The following is a 17,252-nucleotide window of genomic DNA, read 5'->3' as shown; positions in this document are numbered from 1 at the left end:
ACAATGGTCATGGAGCATTTTGCTGACAAATGTATGGAGCAGAGTGATGAAATGGGTAACAGAGCATTGTGATGAAAATTTCATGGAGCATTGTGGTGACAAATATCACAGAGCCTTTTGATGACGAGGGAATGAACCACTGTGTTGACAAAGGTCATAAAGCATTGTGATGACTGGAGTCACGGAGCATTGTGATGACAAGGTCCTGGAGCATTGTGATGAGAGGACGATGTAGCCTTGTGATCACAATTCTCATGGAGCATTCTGATGAAAACTGGCATAGAGCATTGTGATTACAGGGGTCTTGGATACTTGTGATGACAAGGCCGTGGAACATTGTGATGACAGGGGTCATGGAGCATTGTTATGACATGGGCAATGGAGTATTGTGATTACAAGGACATCGAGCATTTGTCTGAAAATTTTCATGGATTATTGTGATGAGAGTTGGCATGGAGCATTGTGATGACATGGGCATGGAACACTGTGATACATGGGTCATGGAGGAATTTAATGACAAGGGCATGGAGCAATGTGATGAGAGGCACCATGGAGCATTGTGATGACAAGGCCAGGGAGCATTGTGATGACAAAGGTCTTGGAGCATTTTGATGACAACATTCACAGATCATTGTGTTGTCAAGGGTCATGGAGCGTAGTGATGACAGTGGTCATGGAGCATTGTGATGACAGGGGTCGTGGAGCATTGTGATAAGATGGTCATGGAGCATTGGGCTGAAAATGTTCATGGAGTATTGTGATGACAGGGGTAATGGGGCATTGTGATGACAAGGGAATGGAGCATTGTGATGACAAGGTCCTGGAGCATTGTGATGAGAAGACCATGGAGCCTGGTGATGACAAGTCTCATGGAGCATTCTGATGAAAAAGTGCATGGAGCATTGTGATTACAGGGGTCATGAAGCATTGTGATGACAAGGGCATGGAGCATTGTGATGCCAAGGGTCATGGAGCTTTGTGATGACAAAGTTCATGGAGCAATTTGATGACAAGGTCGTGGTGCATTGTGATGAGAAGGGCAGGGAGCATTGTGATGACAGGGTCATGGAGCAATTTGATGAATAGGATCATGGAACATTTTGATGACAGTGGTTATGGAACATTGTTATGTCAGAGCTCATGGAGCATTGTGATGAAAAGGGTCATGGAGCATTTTGATGGCAGGGGTTATGGAACATTGTGATGTCATGGTTCATGGAGCATTGTGATGATAAGATCATGTAGCATTGTCATGACAGGGATCATGGAACATTGTGATGACAGGGGGGAGAGAGCATTTTGATGAGAAGTGCATGGAGCATTGTGATGACAATGTTTTTGGAGCACTGTAACGACAAGGATGTGGAGCATTGTGATGACAAGCGCATGCCACATTGTGATGACATGGGTTATGGAGCATTGTGCTGACAAGTGCATGGAGCATTGTGATGACAAGGGTCATGTAGCATTGTGCTGACAAAGGCATGGAGTATGGTGATGACAAGGATCACAGAGCATTGTGATGAAAAGTTCATGGAGCATTGTGGTGACAATGGTCACAGAGCCTTGTGTGACGAGGACATGGACCATTGTGATGACAAATGTCATGAAGCCTTGTGATGACTGGAATCACAGAGCATTGAGATGACAGGGGTCTTGGAGCACTGTGATGACAAGGACATGGATCATTGTGATGAGAAGGCCATGGAGCATTCTGATGACATGCATCACGGAGCTTTGTGGTTAAGGATATGGACCATTGTGATTACACGGGTCTTGGAGCATTGTGATGAAAATGGTATGGATCATTGTGATGAAAAAGGAATGGAGCCTTGTCATGACAGGGTTCAAGGAGCATACTGATGAAAAGTGTCAGGGAGCATTGTGATGACAAGTGTATTGAGCATTGTGATGACAAAGTTCATGGAACACTGTGATGAAAGGGCCATGGATAATTGTGATGATGAGTGTCATGGTGCATTGTGATGACAATGGTTATGGAACATTGTGATCACAAGGGTTCTTAGCATTTTGATGACAGAGGTCATGGAGCATATTGATTTCATTGTGATGACAATAGCATGAAGCATGATGACGATGGACATGGTGCATTGTGATGACAGGGTCATGGAGCAATTTGATGAAAAGTGTCATGGAACATTTTGATGACAGTGGTTATGGAACATTGTGATTTCAGGGGTCTTGCAGCATTGTGATGTAAAGGGTGATGGAGCATTTTGATGACAGAGGATATGGAACATTTTGATGTCAGGGGTCATGGAGCATTGTGATGATAAGGGCATGTAGCATTGTGATGACAGAGGTCATGGAAAATTATGATGACAGTGTTGAGGGAGTATTGTGATGACTAGTGATGGAACATTGTGATATCAGTGCTGAGAGAGCATTTTGATGAGAAGTGCCTGGAGCATTGTGATAACAAAGTTTATGGAGCATTGTGATGACAAGATTTATGGGGCATTGTGATGACAAGGCTGTGGAGAATTGTGATGACAAGTGTATGGCACATTTTGATGACATGGATCATGGAGCATTGTGCTGAGAACCGAATGGAGCATTGTGAAGGCAAGAGTCATGGAGCCTTGTGCTGACAAAGGAATGGAACATTGTGATGACAACGATCACAGAGCATTGTGATGAAAAATTCATGGAGCATTGTGGTGACAATGGTCACAGAGCCTTGTGATGACGAGGGCATGGAGCATTTTGATGAAAAAGGTCATGAAGCATTGTGATGACTGGAGTCACGGAGCATTGTGATGACAACGCTATGGAGCATTGTGATGACAGGGGCATGGTTCATTGTTCTGACAAGTTTCATGGTTTATTGTGATGACAGTGGGCATGGCACATTCTGATGACAAGGTCATGGAGCATTGTGATGAGAAGATCATGGAGTACTGTGAAGACAGGGGTCAGGGAGCATTGTGATGACATATGTCATGGTCCATTTTGATGACAATGGCATGGAGCATTGTGATGCCAAGGGTCATGGAGGAATGTGATGACAAAGTTAATGGAGCATTGTGATGACAGGGATTTGGAGCATTGTGAGGACAAGGGTCATGGAGCGTTTTGATGACAAGTATTATGGAACATTGTGATCAGAAGGGTTTGGTGCATTGTGATGACAGAGGTCATTGAGCATTTTGATTTCATTGTGATGACAATAGCATGAAATATTATGGTGATGGGCACGGTGAATTGTGATGACAGGGTTCATGGAGCTTTGAGATGAAAAGGGGCATGGAGCATTGTGATTACAGGGGTGTTGGAGCATTGTGATGACAAGGGCATGGAGCATTGTTAAGACAAGGCCTTGGGACATTGTGATGGCAGGGATCATGGAGCATTGTTATGACAGGTGTAATGGAGCATTGTGATGACAAGGGCATGGAGCAATGTGATGAGAGATTTCATTGAGCATTGTGATGACAATGGCATGGAGCATTGTGATGCCAAGGGTCATGGAGCTTTGTGATGACAAATGTCATGGGGCATTTTGATGACAAGGGTGTGGTGCATTGTGATGAGAAGGGCAGGGAGCATTGTGATGACAGTTTAATGCAGCAATTTGAATAAAAGGGTCATGGAATATTTTGATGACAGGGCTTATGGAACATTGTGATGTCAGGGGTCATGAAGCATTGTGATGAAATGGGTCATGGAGAATTTTGTGACAGGGTTTATGGAACATTGTGATGTCATTGGTCATGGAGCATTGTGATGATAAGGGAATGTAGCACTGTGATGACAGTGGTCATGGAACATTGTGATACCAGGGGTGAGCGAGTATTGTGATGACTAGTGATGGAACAGTGTGATATATGTGGTGAGAGAGCATTTTGATGAGAAGTGCATGGAGCATTGTGGTGACAAGTTTTATGGAGCATAGCGATGAAAAGGAAGTGGAAGCATTGTGATGCAAAGAACATGGCACATTGTGATGACATGTGTCATGGAGCATTGTGCTGACAAGCGCTTGGAGCATTTGGATGACAAGTGTCATGGAGCATTGTGCTGACAAAGGCATGGAACATTGTGATGAGAAGGGAAAAGGAACATTGTGATGAAAATTTCATGGAGCATTGTGGTGTCAAAGATCACAGAGCCTTGTGTGATGAGGGCATGGACCATTGTGATCAGAAAGGTCATGAATCATTGTGATGACTGGAGTCACGAAGCACTGTGATGACAGGGTTCATGGAGCATTGTGATGAAAAAGGCATGGAGCAATGTGATGACAGGGGCATGGAACATTGGTCTGACAAGTTTCATGGATTATTGTGATGACAGTGGGCATGGAGCATTGAGATGACAAGGGCATGGAGCATTGTGGTGACAAAGGTCACAGAGCCTTGTGTGACGAGGGCATGGACCACTGTGAGGACAAAGGTCATGAAGCATTGTGATGACTGGAGTCACGGAGCATTGTGATGACAGTGTTCATGGAGCATTGTGATGACAGGGTTCATGGAGCATTGTGATGATAAGGGCATGTAGCACTGTGATGACAGTGGGCATGGAATATTGTGATGACAGGTGTGAGCCAGTATTGTGATGACCAGTGATGGAACATAGTGATATATGTGGTGAGAGAGCATTTTGATGAGAAGTGCATGGAGCATTGTGATGACAAGTTTTCTGGAGCATAGAGATGAAAAGGATGTGGAGCATTGTGATGAAAAGAGCATGGCACATTGTGATGACATGTCTCATGGAGCATTGTGCTGACAAGCGCATTGAGCATTTTGATGAAAAGTGTCATGGAGCATTGTGCTGACAAAGGCATGGAGCATTGTGATGACAAGGAACAGAGAACATTGTGATGAAAATTTCATGGAGCATTGTGGTGACAAAGATCACAGAGCCTTGTGTGACGAGGGCATGGACCATTGTGATGAGAAATTTCATGAAATATTGTGATGACTGGAGACACGGAGCACTGTGATGACAGGGGTCATGGAGCATTGTGATGACAAGGGCATGGAGCAATATGATGACAGGGGCATGGAACATTGGTCTGACAACTTTCATGGATTATTGTGATGACAGTGGGCATGGAGCATTGAGATGACAAGGGCATGGAGCATTGTGTTGACAAAGGTCACAGAGCCTTGTGTGACGAGGGCAAGGACCATTGTGAGGACAATGGTCATGAAGCATTGTGATGACTGGAGTCACGGAGCATTGTGATGACAGGGGTCATGGAGCATTGTGATGACAAGGGCATGGAGCATTGTGATGACAGGGGCATGGAACATTGGTCTGACATGTTTCATGGATTATTGTGATGACAGTGGGCATGGTGCATTGTGATGACAAAGGCATGGAGCATTGTGATGACAAGGGACAGAGAACATTGTGATGAAAATTTCATGGAGCATTGTGGTGACAAAGATCACAGAGCCTTGTGTGACGAGGGCATGGACCATTGTGATGAGAAATTTCATGAAATATTGTGATGACTGGAGACACGGAGCACTGTGATGACAGGGGTCATGGAGCATTGTGATGACAAGGGCATGGAGCATTGTGATGACAGGGGCATGGAACATTGGTCTGACATGTTTCATGGATTATTGTGATGACAGTGGGCATGGCGCATTGTGATGACAAGGGCATGGAACATTGTGATGACAAGGTCATGGAGTATTGTGAAGACAGTTGTCAGGGAGCATTGTGATGACATATGTCATTGTCCATTGTGATGACAATGGCATGGAGCATTGTGATACCAAGTGTAATGGAGGATTGTGATGACAAAGGTACTGGAGCATTTTGATGGCAAGGGCTTGGAACATTGCGATGACAAGGTCATGGAGCAATGTGATGACAAGGGCATGGAGCATTCTGATGAAAAGTTGCATGGAGCATTGAGATTACAGGGGTTTTGAAGCAATGTGATTACAAGGGCATGGAGCATTGTGATGAGAAGGCAATGGAGCTTTCTGATGACATGTGTCATGGAGCTTTGTGATGACAAGGACATGGAGCATTGTGATTACGGGGTACTGGAGCATTGTGATGAAATTGGAAGGGATCATTGTGCTGAAAAATGCATGCAGCCTTCTCATGACAGGGTTCAAGGAGCATACTGATGACAAATGTCAGGGAGCATTGTGATGATAAGTGTATTGAGCATTGTGATGACAATTGTCATGGAGCATTGTGATGAGAAGACCATGGATAATTGTGATGACCAGCGTCATGGGGCATTGTGATGACAAGTGTTATGGAACATTGTGATCAGAAGGGTTTGGTGCATTGTGATGACAGAGGTCATTGGGCATTTTGATTTCATTGTGATGACTATAGCATGAAATATTATGGTGATGGGCACGGTGCATTGTGATGACAGGGTTCATGGAGCATTGAGATGAAAAGGGGCATGGAGCATTGTGATTACAGGGGTGTTGGAGCATTGTGATGACAAGGGCATGGAGCATTGTTAAGACAAGGCCTTGGGACATTGTGACGGCAGGGTTCATGGAGCATTGTTATGACAGGTGTAATGGAGCATTGTGATGACAAGGGCATGGAGCAATGTGATGAGAGATTTCATTGAACATTGTGATGACAATGGCATGGAGCATTATGATGCCAAGGGTCATGGAGATTTGTGATGACAAATGTCATGGGGCATTTTGATGACAAGGGTGTGGTGCATTGTGATGAGAAGGGCTGGGAGCATTGTGATGACAGGGTCATGGAGCAATTTGAATAAAAGGGTCATGGAATATTTTGATGACAGGTGTTATGGATCATTGTGATGTCAGGGGTCATGAATCATTGTGATGAAATTGGTCATGGAGCATTTTGTGACAGGTGTTATGGAACTTTGTGATGTCAGGGGTCATGGAGCATTGTGATGATAAGGGCATGCAGCACTGTGATGAGTGTGGTCATGGAACATTGTGATGACAGGTGTGAGCCAGTATTGTGATGACCAGTGATGGAACATTGTGATATATGTGGAGAGAGAGCATTTCGATGAGAAGTGCATGGAGCATTGTTATGACAAGTTTTATGGAGCATAGCGATGAAAAGTATGTGGAGCATTGTGCTGAAAAGAGCATGGCATATTGTGATGACATGTCTCATGGAGCATTGTGCTGACAAGCGCATTGAGCATTTTGATGAAAAGTGTCATGGAGCATTGTGCTGACAAAGGCATGGAGCATTGTGATGACAAGGGACACAGAACATTGTGATGAAAATTTCATGGAGCATTGTGGTGACAAAGATCACAGAGCCTTGTGTGACGAGGGCATGGACCATTGTGATGATAAATTTCATGAATAATTGTGATGACTGGAGTCACGGAGCACTGTGATGACAGGGGTCATGGAGCATTGTGATGACAAGGGCATGGAGCAATATGATGACAGGGGCATGGAACATTGGTCTGACAACATTCATGGATTATTGTGATGACAGTGGGCATGGAGCATTGGGATGACAAGGGCATGGAGCATTGTGTTGACAAAGATCACAGAGCCTTGTGTGACGAGGGCAAGGACCATTGTGAGGACAATGGTCATGAAGCATTGTGATGACTGGAGTCACGGAGCATTGTGATGACAGGGGTCATGGAGCATTGTGATGACAAGGGCATGGAGCATTGTGATGACAGGGGCATGGAACATTGGTCTGACATGTTTCATGGATTATTGTGATGACAGTGGGCATGGCACATTGTGATGACAAGGGCATGGAACATTGTGATGACAAGGTCATGGAGTATTGTGAAGACAGGTGTTAGGGAGAATTGTGGTGACATATGTCATTGTCCATTGTGATGACAATGGCATGGAGCATTGTGATATCAAGTGTCATGGAGGATTGTGATGACAAAGGTAATGGAGCATTTTGATGGCAAGGGCTTGGAACATTGCGATGAGAAGTGTCATGGAGCAATGTGATGACAAGGGCATCGAGAATTCTGATGAAAAGGTGCATGGAGCATTGAGATTACAGGGGTTTTGATGCAATGTGATTACAAGGGCATGGAGCATTGTGATGAGAAGGCAATGGAGCATTCTGATGACATGTGTCATGGAGCTTTGTGATGACAAGGACATGGAGCATTGTGATTACAGGGGTCCTGGAGCATTGTGATGAAATGGGAAGGGATCATTGTGATGAAAAATGCATGGAGCCTTGTCATGATATGGTTCAAGGAGCATACTGATGACAACTGTCAGGGAGCATTGTGATGATAAGTGTATTGAGCACTGTGATGAAAACTCTCATGGAGCATTGTGATGATAAGTGTATTGAGTATTGTGATGACAACTGTCATGGAGCATTGTGATGAGAAGACCATGGATAATTGTGATGACCAGCGTCATGGGGCATTGTGATGACAACTGTTATGGAACATTGTGATCAGAAGGGTTTGGTGCATTGTGATGACAGAGGTCATTGAGCATTTTGATTTCATTGTGTTGACAATAGCATGAAATATTATGGTGATGGGCACGGTGCATTGTGATGACAGGGTTCATGGAGCATTGAGATGAAAAGGGGCATGGAGCATTGTGATTACAGGGGTGTTGGAACATTGTGATGACAAGGGCATGGACCATTGTTAAGACAAGGCCTTGGGACATTGTGATGGCAGGGTTAATGGAGCATTGTTATGACAGGTGTAATGGATCATTGTGATGACAAGGGCTTGTAGCAATGTGATGAGAGATTTCATTGAACATTGTGATGACAATGGCATGGAGCACTGTGATGCCAAGGGTCATGGAGATTTGTGATGACAAATGTCATGGGGCATTTTGATGACAAGGGCGTGGTGCATTGTGATGAGAAGGGCAGGGAGCATTGTGTTGACAGGGTCATGGAGCAATTTGAATAAAAGTGTCATGGAATATTTTGATGACAGGGGTTATGAAACATTGTGATGTCAGGTTTAATGATGCATTGTGATGAAATGGGTCATGGAGCATTTTGTGACAGGGGTTAGGGAACATGGTGATGTCAGGGGTGATGGAGCATTGTGATGATAAGGGCATGTAGTACTGTGATGACAGTGGTCATGGAACATTGTGATGACAGGTGTCAGCGAGTATTGTGATGACTAGTGATGGAACATTGTGATATATGTGGTGAGAGAGCATTTTGATGAGAAGTGAATGGAGCATTGTGATGACAAGTTTTATGGAGCATAGCGATGAAAAGGAGGTGAAGCTTTGTGAAGAAAAGAGCATGGCACATTGTGATGACATGTGTCATGGAGCATTGTCCTGACAAGCACATGGAACATTTTGATGTCAAGAGTCATGGAGCATTGTGCTGACAAAGGCTTGGAGCATTGTGATGATAAGGGACACAGAGCATTGTGATGAAAATTTCATGGAGCATTGTGGTGACAAAGATCACAGAGCCTTGTGTGACGAGGTCATGGACCATTGTGATGAGGAAGGTCATGAATCATTGTGATGACTGGAGTCACGGAGCATTGTGATGACAGGGGTCATGGAGCATTGTGATGACAAGGGCATGGAGCAATGTGATGACAGGGGCACGGAACATTGGTCTGACATGTTTCATGGATTATTGATATGACAGTGGGCATGGCCCATTGTGATGACAAGGGCATGGAACATTGTGATATCAAGGTCATGGAATATTGTGAAGACAGGTTTCAGGGAGCATTGTGATGACATATGTCATTGTGCATTTTGAAGAAAATGGCATGGAGCATTGTGATGCCAAGGGTCATGGATCTTTGTGATGACAAATGTCATGGGGCATTTTGATGACAAGGGCGTGGTGCATTGTGATGAGAAGGGCAGGGAGCATTGTGATGACAGGGTCATGGAGCAATTTGAATAAAAGGGTGATGGAATATTTTGATGACAGTGATTATGGAACATTGTGATGTTAGGGATCATGAATCATTGTGATGAAATTGGTCATGGAGCATTTTGTGACAGGGGTTATGGAACTTTGTGATGTCAGGGGTCATGGAGCATTGTGATGATAAGGGCATGTAGCACTGTGATGAGAGTGGTCATGGAATATTGTGATGACAGGGGTGAGCGAGTATTGTGATGACTAGTGATGGAACATTGTGATATATGTGGTGAAAGAGCATTTTGATGAGAAGTGCATGGAGCATTGTGATGACAAGTTTTATGGAGCATAGCAATGAAAAGGATGTGGAGCATTGTGATAAAAACAGCATGGCACATTGTGATGACATGTCTCATGGAGCATTGTGCTGACAAGCGCATTGAGCATTTTGATGAAAACTGTCATGGAGCATGTGCTGACAAAGGCATGGAGCATTGTGATGACAAGTGACACAGAACATTGTGATGAAAATTTCATGGAGCATTGTGGTGACAAAGATCACAGAGCATTGTGTGATGAGGGCATGGACCATTGTGATGAGAAATTTCATGAATCATTGTGATGACTGGAGTCACGGAGCACTGTGATGACAGGGGTCATGGAGCATTGTGATGACAAGGGCATGGAGCAATATGATGACAGGGGCATGGAACATTGGTATGACTACTTTCATGGATTATTGTGATGACAGTGGGCATGGAGCATTGAGATGACAAGGGCATGTACCATTGTGTTGACAATGGTCACAGAGCCTTGTGTGACGAGGGCAAGGACCATTGTGAGGACAATGGTCATGAAGCATTGTGATGACTGGAGTCACGGAGCATTGTGATGACAGGGGTCATGGAGCATTGTGATGACAAGGGCATGGAGCATTGTGATGACAGGGGCATTGAACATTTGTCTGACATGTTTCATGGATTATTGTGATGACAGTGGGCATGGCGCATTGTGATGACAAGGGCATGGAACATTGTGATGACAAGGTCATGGAGTATTGTGAAGACAGTTGTCAGGGAGCATTGTGATGACATATGTCATTGTCCATTGTGATGACAATGGCATGGAGCATTGTGATACCAAGTGTAATGGAGGATTGTGATGACAAAGGTAATGGAGCATTTTGATGGCAAGGGCTTGGAACATTGCGATGACAAGTGTCATGGAGCATTGTGATTACAAGGGCATGGAGCATTCTGATGAAAAGTTGCATGGAGCATTGAGATTACAGGGGTTTTGAAGCAATGTGATTACAGGGGCATGGAGCATTGTGATGAGAAATCAATGGAGCATTCTGATGACATGCGTCATGGAGCTTTGTGATGACTAGGACATGGAGCATTGTGATTACAGGGGTCTTGGAGCATTGTGATGAAAAGGGAATGGATCATTGTGATGAAAAATGCATGGAGCCTTGTCATGACAGGGTTCAAGGAGCATACTGATGACAAATGTCAGGGAGCATTGTGATGATAAGTGTATTGAGCACTGTGATGACAAAGATCATGTAGCATTGTGGTGAGAAGACCATAGATAATTGTGATGACCAGCGTCATGGGGCATTGTGATGACAAGTGTTATGGAACACTGTGATCAGAAGAGTTTGGAGCATTGTGATGACCGAGGTTATTGAGCATTTTGATTTCATTTTGATGACAATAGCATGAAATATTATGGTGATGGGCACGGTGCATTGTGTTGACAGGGTTCATGGAGCATTGAGATGAAAAGGGGCATGGAGCATTGTGATTACAGGGGTGTTGGAGCATTGTGATGACAAGGGCATGGAGCATTGTGAAGACAAGGCCGTGGAACATTGTGATGGCAGGGGTCATGGAGCATTGTTCTGACAGGTGTAATGGAGCATTGTGATGACAAGGGCATGGAGCAATGTGATGAGAGATTTCATTGAGCATTGTGATGACAATGTCATGGAGCATTGTGATGCAAAGGGTCATGGAGCTTTGTGATGACAAATGTCATGGGGCACTTTGATCACAAGGTCGTGGTGCATTGTGATGAGAAGGGCAGGGAGCATTGTGATGACAGGGTCATGGAGCAAATTGATGAAAAGTGTCATTGAACATTTTGATGATATGGTTTATGGAACTTTGTGATGTCAGGGGTCATGGAGCATTGTGATGATAAGGGCATGTAGCACTCTGATGACAGTTGTCATGGAACATTGTGATGACAGGTGTGAGCAAGTATTGTGATGACTAGTGATGGAACATTGTGATATATATGTTGAGAGAGTATTTTGGTGAGAAGTGCATGGAGCATTGTGATGACAAGTTTTATGGAGCATAGCGATGAAAAGGATGTGGAGCATTGTGAAGAAAAGAGCATGGCACACTGTGATGACATGTGTCATGGAACATTGTGCTGACAAGCGCATGGAGCATTTTGATGTCAAGTGTCATGGAGCATTGTGCTGACAAAGGCATGGATCATTGTGATGACAAGGGACACAGAGCATTGTGATGAAAATTTCATGGAGCAATGTTGTGACAAAGGTCACAGATCCTTGTGTGACGAGGACATGGACCATTGTGAGGACAAAGGTCATGAATCATTGTGATGACCCTAGTCACGGAGCACTGTGATGACAGGGGTCATGGAGCTTTGTGATGACAAGGGCATGGAGCACTGTGATGACAGGGGTCCTGGAGCATTGTGATGACAAGGGCATGGAGCACTGTGATGACAAGGTCATAGAGTATTGTGAAGACAGTTGTCAGGGAGCATTGTGATGACATATGTCATTGTCCATTGTGATGACAGTGGCATGGAGCATTGTGATACCAAGTGTCATGGAGGATTGTGATGACAAAGGTAATGGAGCATTTTGATGGCAAGGGCTTGGAACATTGCGATGACAAGGGTCATGGAGCAATGTGATGACAAGGGCATGGAGCATTCTGATGAAAATTTGCATGGAGCATTGAGAATACAGGGATTTTGAAGCAATGTGTTTACAAGAGCATGGAGCATTGTGATGAGATGGCAATGGAGCATTCTGATGACATGTGTCATGGTGCTTTGTGATGACAAGGACATGGAGCATTGTGATTACAGGGGTCGTGGAGCATTGTGATGAAATGGGAAGGGATCATTGTGATGAAAAATGCATGGAGCCTTGTCATGACACGGTTCAAGGAGCATACTGATGACAAATGTCAGGGAGCATTGTGATGATAAGTGTATTGAGCATTGTGATGACAACTGTCATGGAGCATTGTGATGAGAAGACCATGGATAATTGTGATGACCAGCGTCATGGGGCATTGTGATGACAACTGTTATGGAACATTGTGATCGGAAGGTTTTGGTGCATTGTTATGACAGAGGTCATTGAGCATTTTGATTTCATTGTGATGACAATAGCATGAAATATTATGGTGAAGGGCACGGTGCATTGTGATGACAGGGTTCATGGAGCATTGAGATGAAAAGGGGCATGGAGCATTGTGATTACAGGGGTGTTGGAACATTGTGATGACAAGGGCATGGACCATTGTTAAGACAAGGCCTTGGGACATTGTGATGGCAGGGTTAATGGAGCATTGTTATGACAGGTGTAATGGAGCATTGTGATGACAAGGGTATGGAGCAATGTGATGAGAGATTTCATTGAACATTGTGATGACAATGGCATGGAGCATTGTGATGCCAAGGGTCATGGAGATTTGTGATGACAAATGTCATGGGGTATTTTGATGACAAGGGCGTGGTGCATTGTGATGAGAAGCGAAGGGAGCATTGTGATGACAGGGTTATGGAGCAATTTGAATGAAAGGGTCATGGAATATTTTGATGACATGGGTTACGGAACATTGTGATGTCAGCGTTCATGATGCATTGTGATGAAATGGGTCATGGAGCATTTTGTGACAGGGGTTATGGAACATTGTGATGTCATTGGTGATGGAGCATTCTGATGATAAGGGCATGTGGCACTGTGATGACAGTTGTCATGGAACATTGTGATGACAGGGGTGAGCGAGTATTGTGATGACTAGTGATGGAACATTGTGATATATGTGTTGAGAGAGTATTTTGATGAGAAGTGCATGAAGCATTGTGATGACAAGTTTTATGGAGCATAGCGATGAAAAGGATGTGCAGGATTGTGAAGAAAAGAGCATGGCACATTGTGATGACATGTGTCAAGGAGCATTGTGCTGACAAGCGCATTGAGCATTTTGATGAAAAGTGTCATGGAGCATTGTGCTGACAAAGGCATGGAGCATTGTGATGATAAGGGAAAGAGAGCATTGTGATGAAAATTTCATAGAGCATTGTGGTGACAAAGATCACAGAGCCTTGTGTGACGAGGGCATGGACCATTGTGATGAGGAAGGTCATGAATCATTGTGATGACTGGAGTCACGGAGCATTGTGATGACAGGGGTCATGGAGCATTGTGATGACAAGGGCATGGAGCAATGTGATGACAGGGGCATGGAACATTGGTCTGACATGTTTCATGGATTATTGAGATGACAGTGGGCATGGCGCATTGCGATGACAAGGGCATGGAACATTGTGATGCCAAGGTCATGGAATATTGTGAAGACAGGTGTCAGGGAGCATTGTGATGACATATGTCATTGTGCATTGTGATGAAAATGGCATGGAGCATTGTGATGCCAAGGGTCATGGATCTTTTTGATGACAAATGTCATGGGGCATTTTGATGACAAGGGCGTGGTGCATTGTGATGAGAAGGGCAGGGAGCATTGTGATGACAGGGTCATGGAGCAATTTGAATAAAAGTGTCATGGGATATTTTGATGACAGGGATTATGGAACATTGTGATGTCAGGGGTCATGAATCATTGTGATGAAATTGGCCATGGAGCATTTTGTGACAGGGGTTATGGAACTTTGTGATGTCATGGGTCATGGTGCATTGTGATGATAAGGGCATGTAGCACTGTGATGACAGTGGTCATGGAACATTGTGATGACAGGTGTGAGCCAGTATTGTGATGACCAGTGATGGAACATTGTGATATATGTGGTGAGAGAGTATTTTGATGAGAAGTGCATGGAGCATTGTGATGACAAGTTTTATGGAGCATAGCGATGAAAAGGATGTGGAGCATTGTGATGAAAAGAACATGGCACATTGTGAGGACATGTCTCATGGAGCATTGTGCTGACAAGCGCATTGAGCATTTTGATGAAAAGTGTCATGGAGCATTGTGCTGACAAAGGCATGGAACATTTTGATGACAAGGGACACAGAACATTGTGATGAAAATTTCATGGAGCATTGTGGTGACAAAGATCACAGAGCCTTGTGTGACGAGGGCATGGACCATTGTGATGAGAAATTTCATGAATCATTGTGATGAGTGGAGTCAAGGAGCACTGTGATGACAGGGGTCATGGAGCATTGTGATGACAAGGGTATAGAGCAATATGATGACAGGGGCGTGGAACATTGGTCTGAAAACTTTCATGGATTATTGTGATGACAGTGGGCATGGAGCATTGAGATGACAAGGGCATGGAGCATTGTGTTGACAATGGTCACAGAGCCTTGTGTGAGGAGGGCAAGGACCATTGTGAGGACAATGGTCATGAAGCATTGTGATGACTGGAGTCACGGAGCATTGTGCTGACGGTGGTCATGGAGCATTGTGATGACAAGGGCATGGAGCATTGTGATGACAAGGGCATGGAACATTGTGATGACAAGGTCATGGAGTATTGTGATGACAAGGGACACAGAGCATTGTGATGAAAATTTCATGGAGCATTGTTGTGACAAAGATCACATATCCTTGTTTGACGAGGGCATGGACCATTGTGATGAGAAAGGTCATGAATAATTGTGATGACTGGAGTCACGGAGCACTGTGATGACAGGGGTCATGGAGCTTTGTGATGACAAGGGCATGGAGCATTGTGATGACAGGGGCATGGAACATTAGTCTGACATGTTTCATGGATTATTGTGATGACAGTGGGCATGGCGCATTGTGATGACAAGGGCATGGAACATTGTGATGACAAGGTCATGGAATATTGTGAAGACAGGTGTCAGGGAGCATTGTGATGACATATGTCATTGTCCATTGTGATGACAATGGCATGGAGCATTTTGATACCAAGTGTCATGGAGGATTGTGATGACAAAGGTAATGGAGCATTTTGATGGCAAGGGCTTGGAACATTGCGAAGACAAGGGTCATGGAGAATTGTGATGACAAGGGCATGGAGCATTCTGATGAAAAGGTGCATGGATCATTGAGATTACAGGGGCTTTGAAGCAATGTGATTACAAGGGCATGGAGCATTCTGATGAGAAATCAATGGACCATTAGGATGACATGCGTCATGGAGCTTTGTGATGACAAGGACATGGAGCATTGTGATTACAGGGGTCTTGGAACATTGTGATGAAAAGGGAATGGATCATTGTGATGAAAAATGCATGGAGCCTTGTCATGACAGTGTTCAAGGAGCATACTGATGACAACTGTCAGGGAGCATTGTGATGATAAGTGTATTGAGCATTGTGATGGCAAAGATCATAGAGCATTGTGATGAGAAGACCATGGATAATTGTGATGACCAGCTTCATGGGGCATTGTGATGACAAGTGTTATGGAACACTGTGATCAGAAGGGTTTGGAGCATTGTGATGACAGAGGTCATTGAGCATTTTGATTTCATTTTGATGACAATAGCATGAAATATTATGGTGATGGGCACGGTGCATTGTGATGACAGGTTTCATGGAGCCTTGAGATGAAAAGGGGCATGGAGCATTGTTATTACAGGGGTGTTGGAGCATTGTGATGACAAGTGGATGGAGCATAGTGAAGACAAGGCCGTGGAACATTGTGATGGCAGGGGTCATGGAGCATTGTTATGACAGGTGTAATGGAGCATTGTGATGACAAGGGCATGGAGCAATGTGATGAGAGATTTCATTGAACATTGTGATGACAATGGCATGGAGCACTGTGATGCCAAAGGTCATGGAGATTTGTGATGACAAATGTCATGGGGCATTTTGATGACAAGGGCGTGGTGCATTGTGATGAGAAGGGCAGGGAGCATTGTGATCACAGGGTCATGGAGCAATTTGAATAAAATGGTCATGGAATATTTTGATGAGAGGGGTTATGGAACATTGTGATGTCATGGGTCATGGATCATTGTGATGAAATGGGTCATGGAGCATTTTGTGAGAGGGGTTATGGAACACTGTGATGTCATTGGTGATGGAGCATTGTGATGATAAGGGCATGTAGCACTGTGATGACAGTTGTCATGGAACATTGTGATGACAGGGGTTAGCGAGTATTGTGAATGACTAGTGATGGAACATTTTGATATAT

The sequence above is a fragment of the Hyperoodon ampullatus genome, assembly GCF_949752795.1.
Source record: "Hyperoodon ampullatus genome assembly, contig: SUPER_X_unloc_1, whole genome shotgun sequence".
Classification (NCBI taxonomy): domain Eukaryota; kingdom Metazoa; phylum Chordata; class Mammalia; order Artiodactyla; family Ziphiidae; genus Hyperoodon; species Hyperoodon ampullatus.
This window is presented reverse-complemented; position numbering follows the sequence as displayed.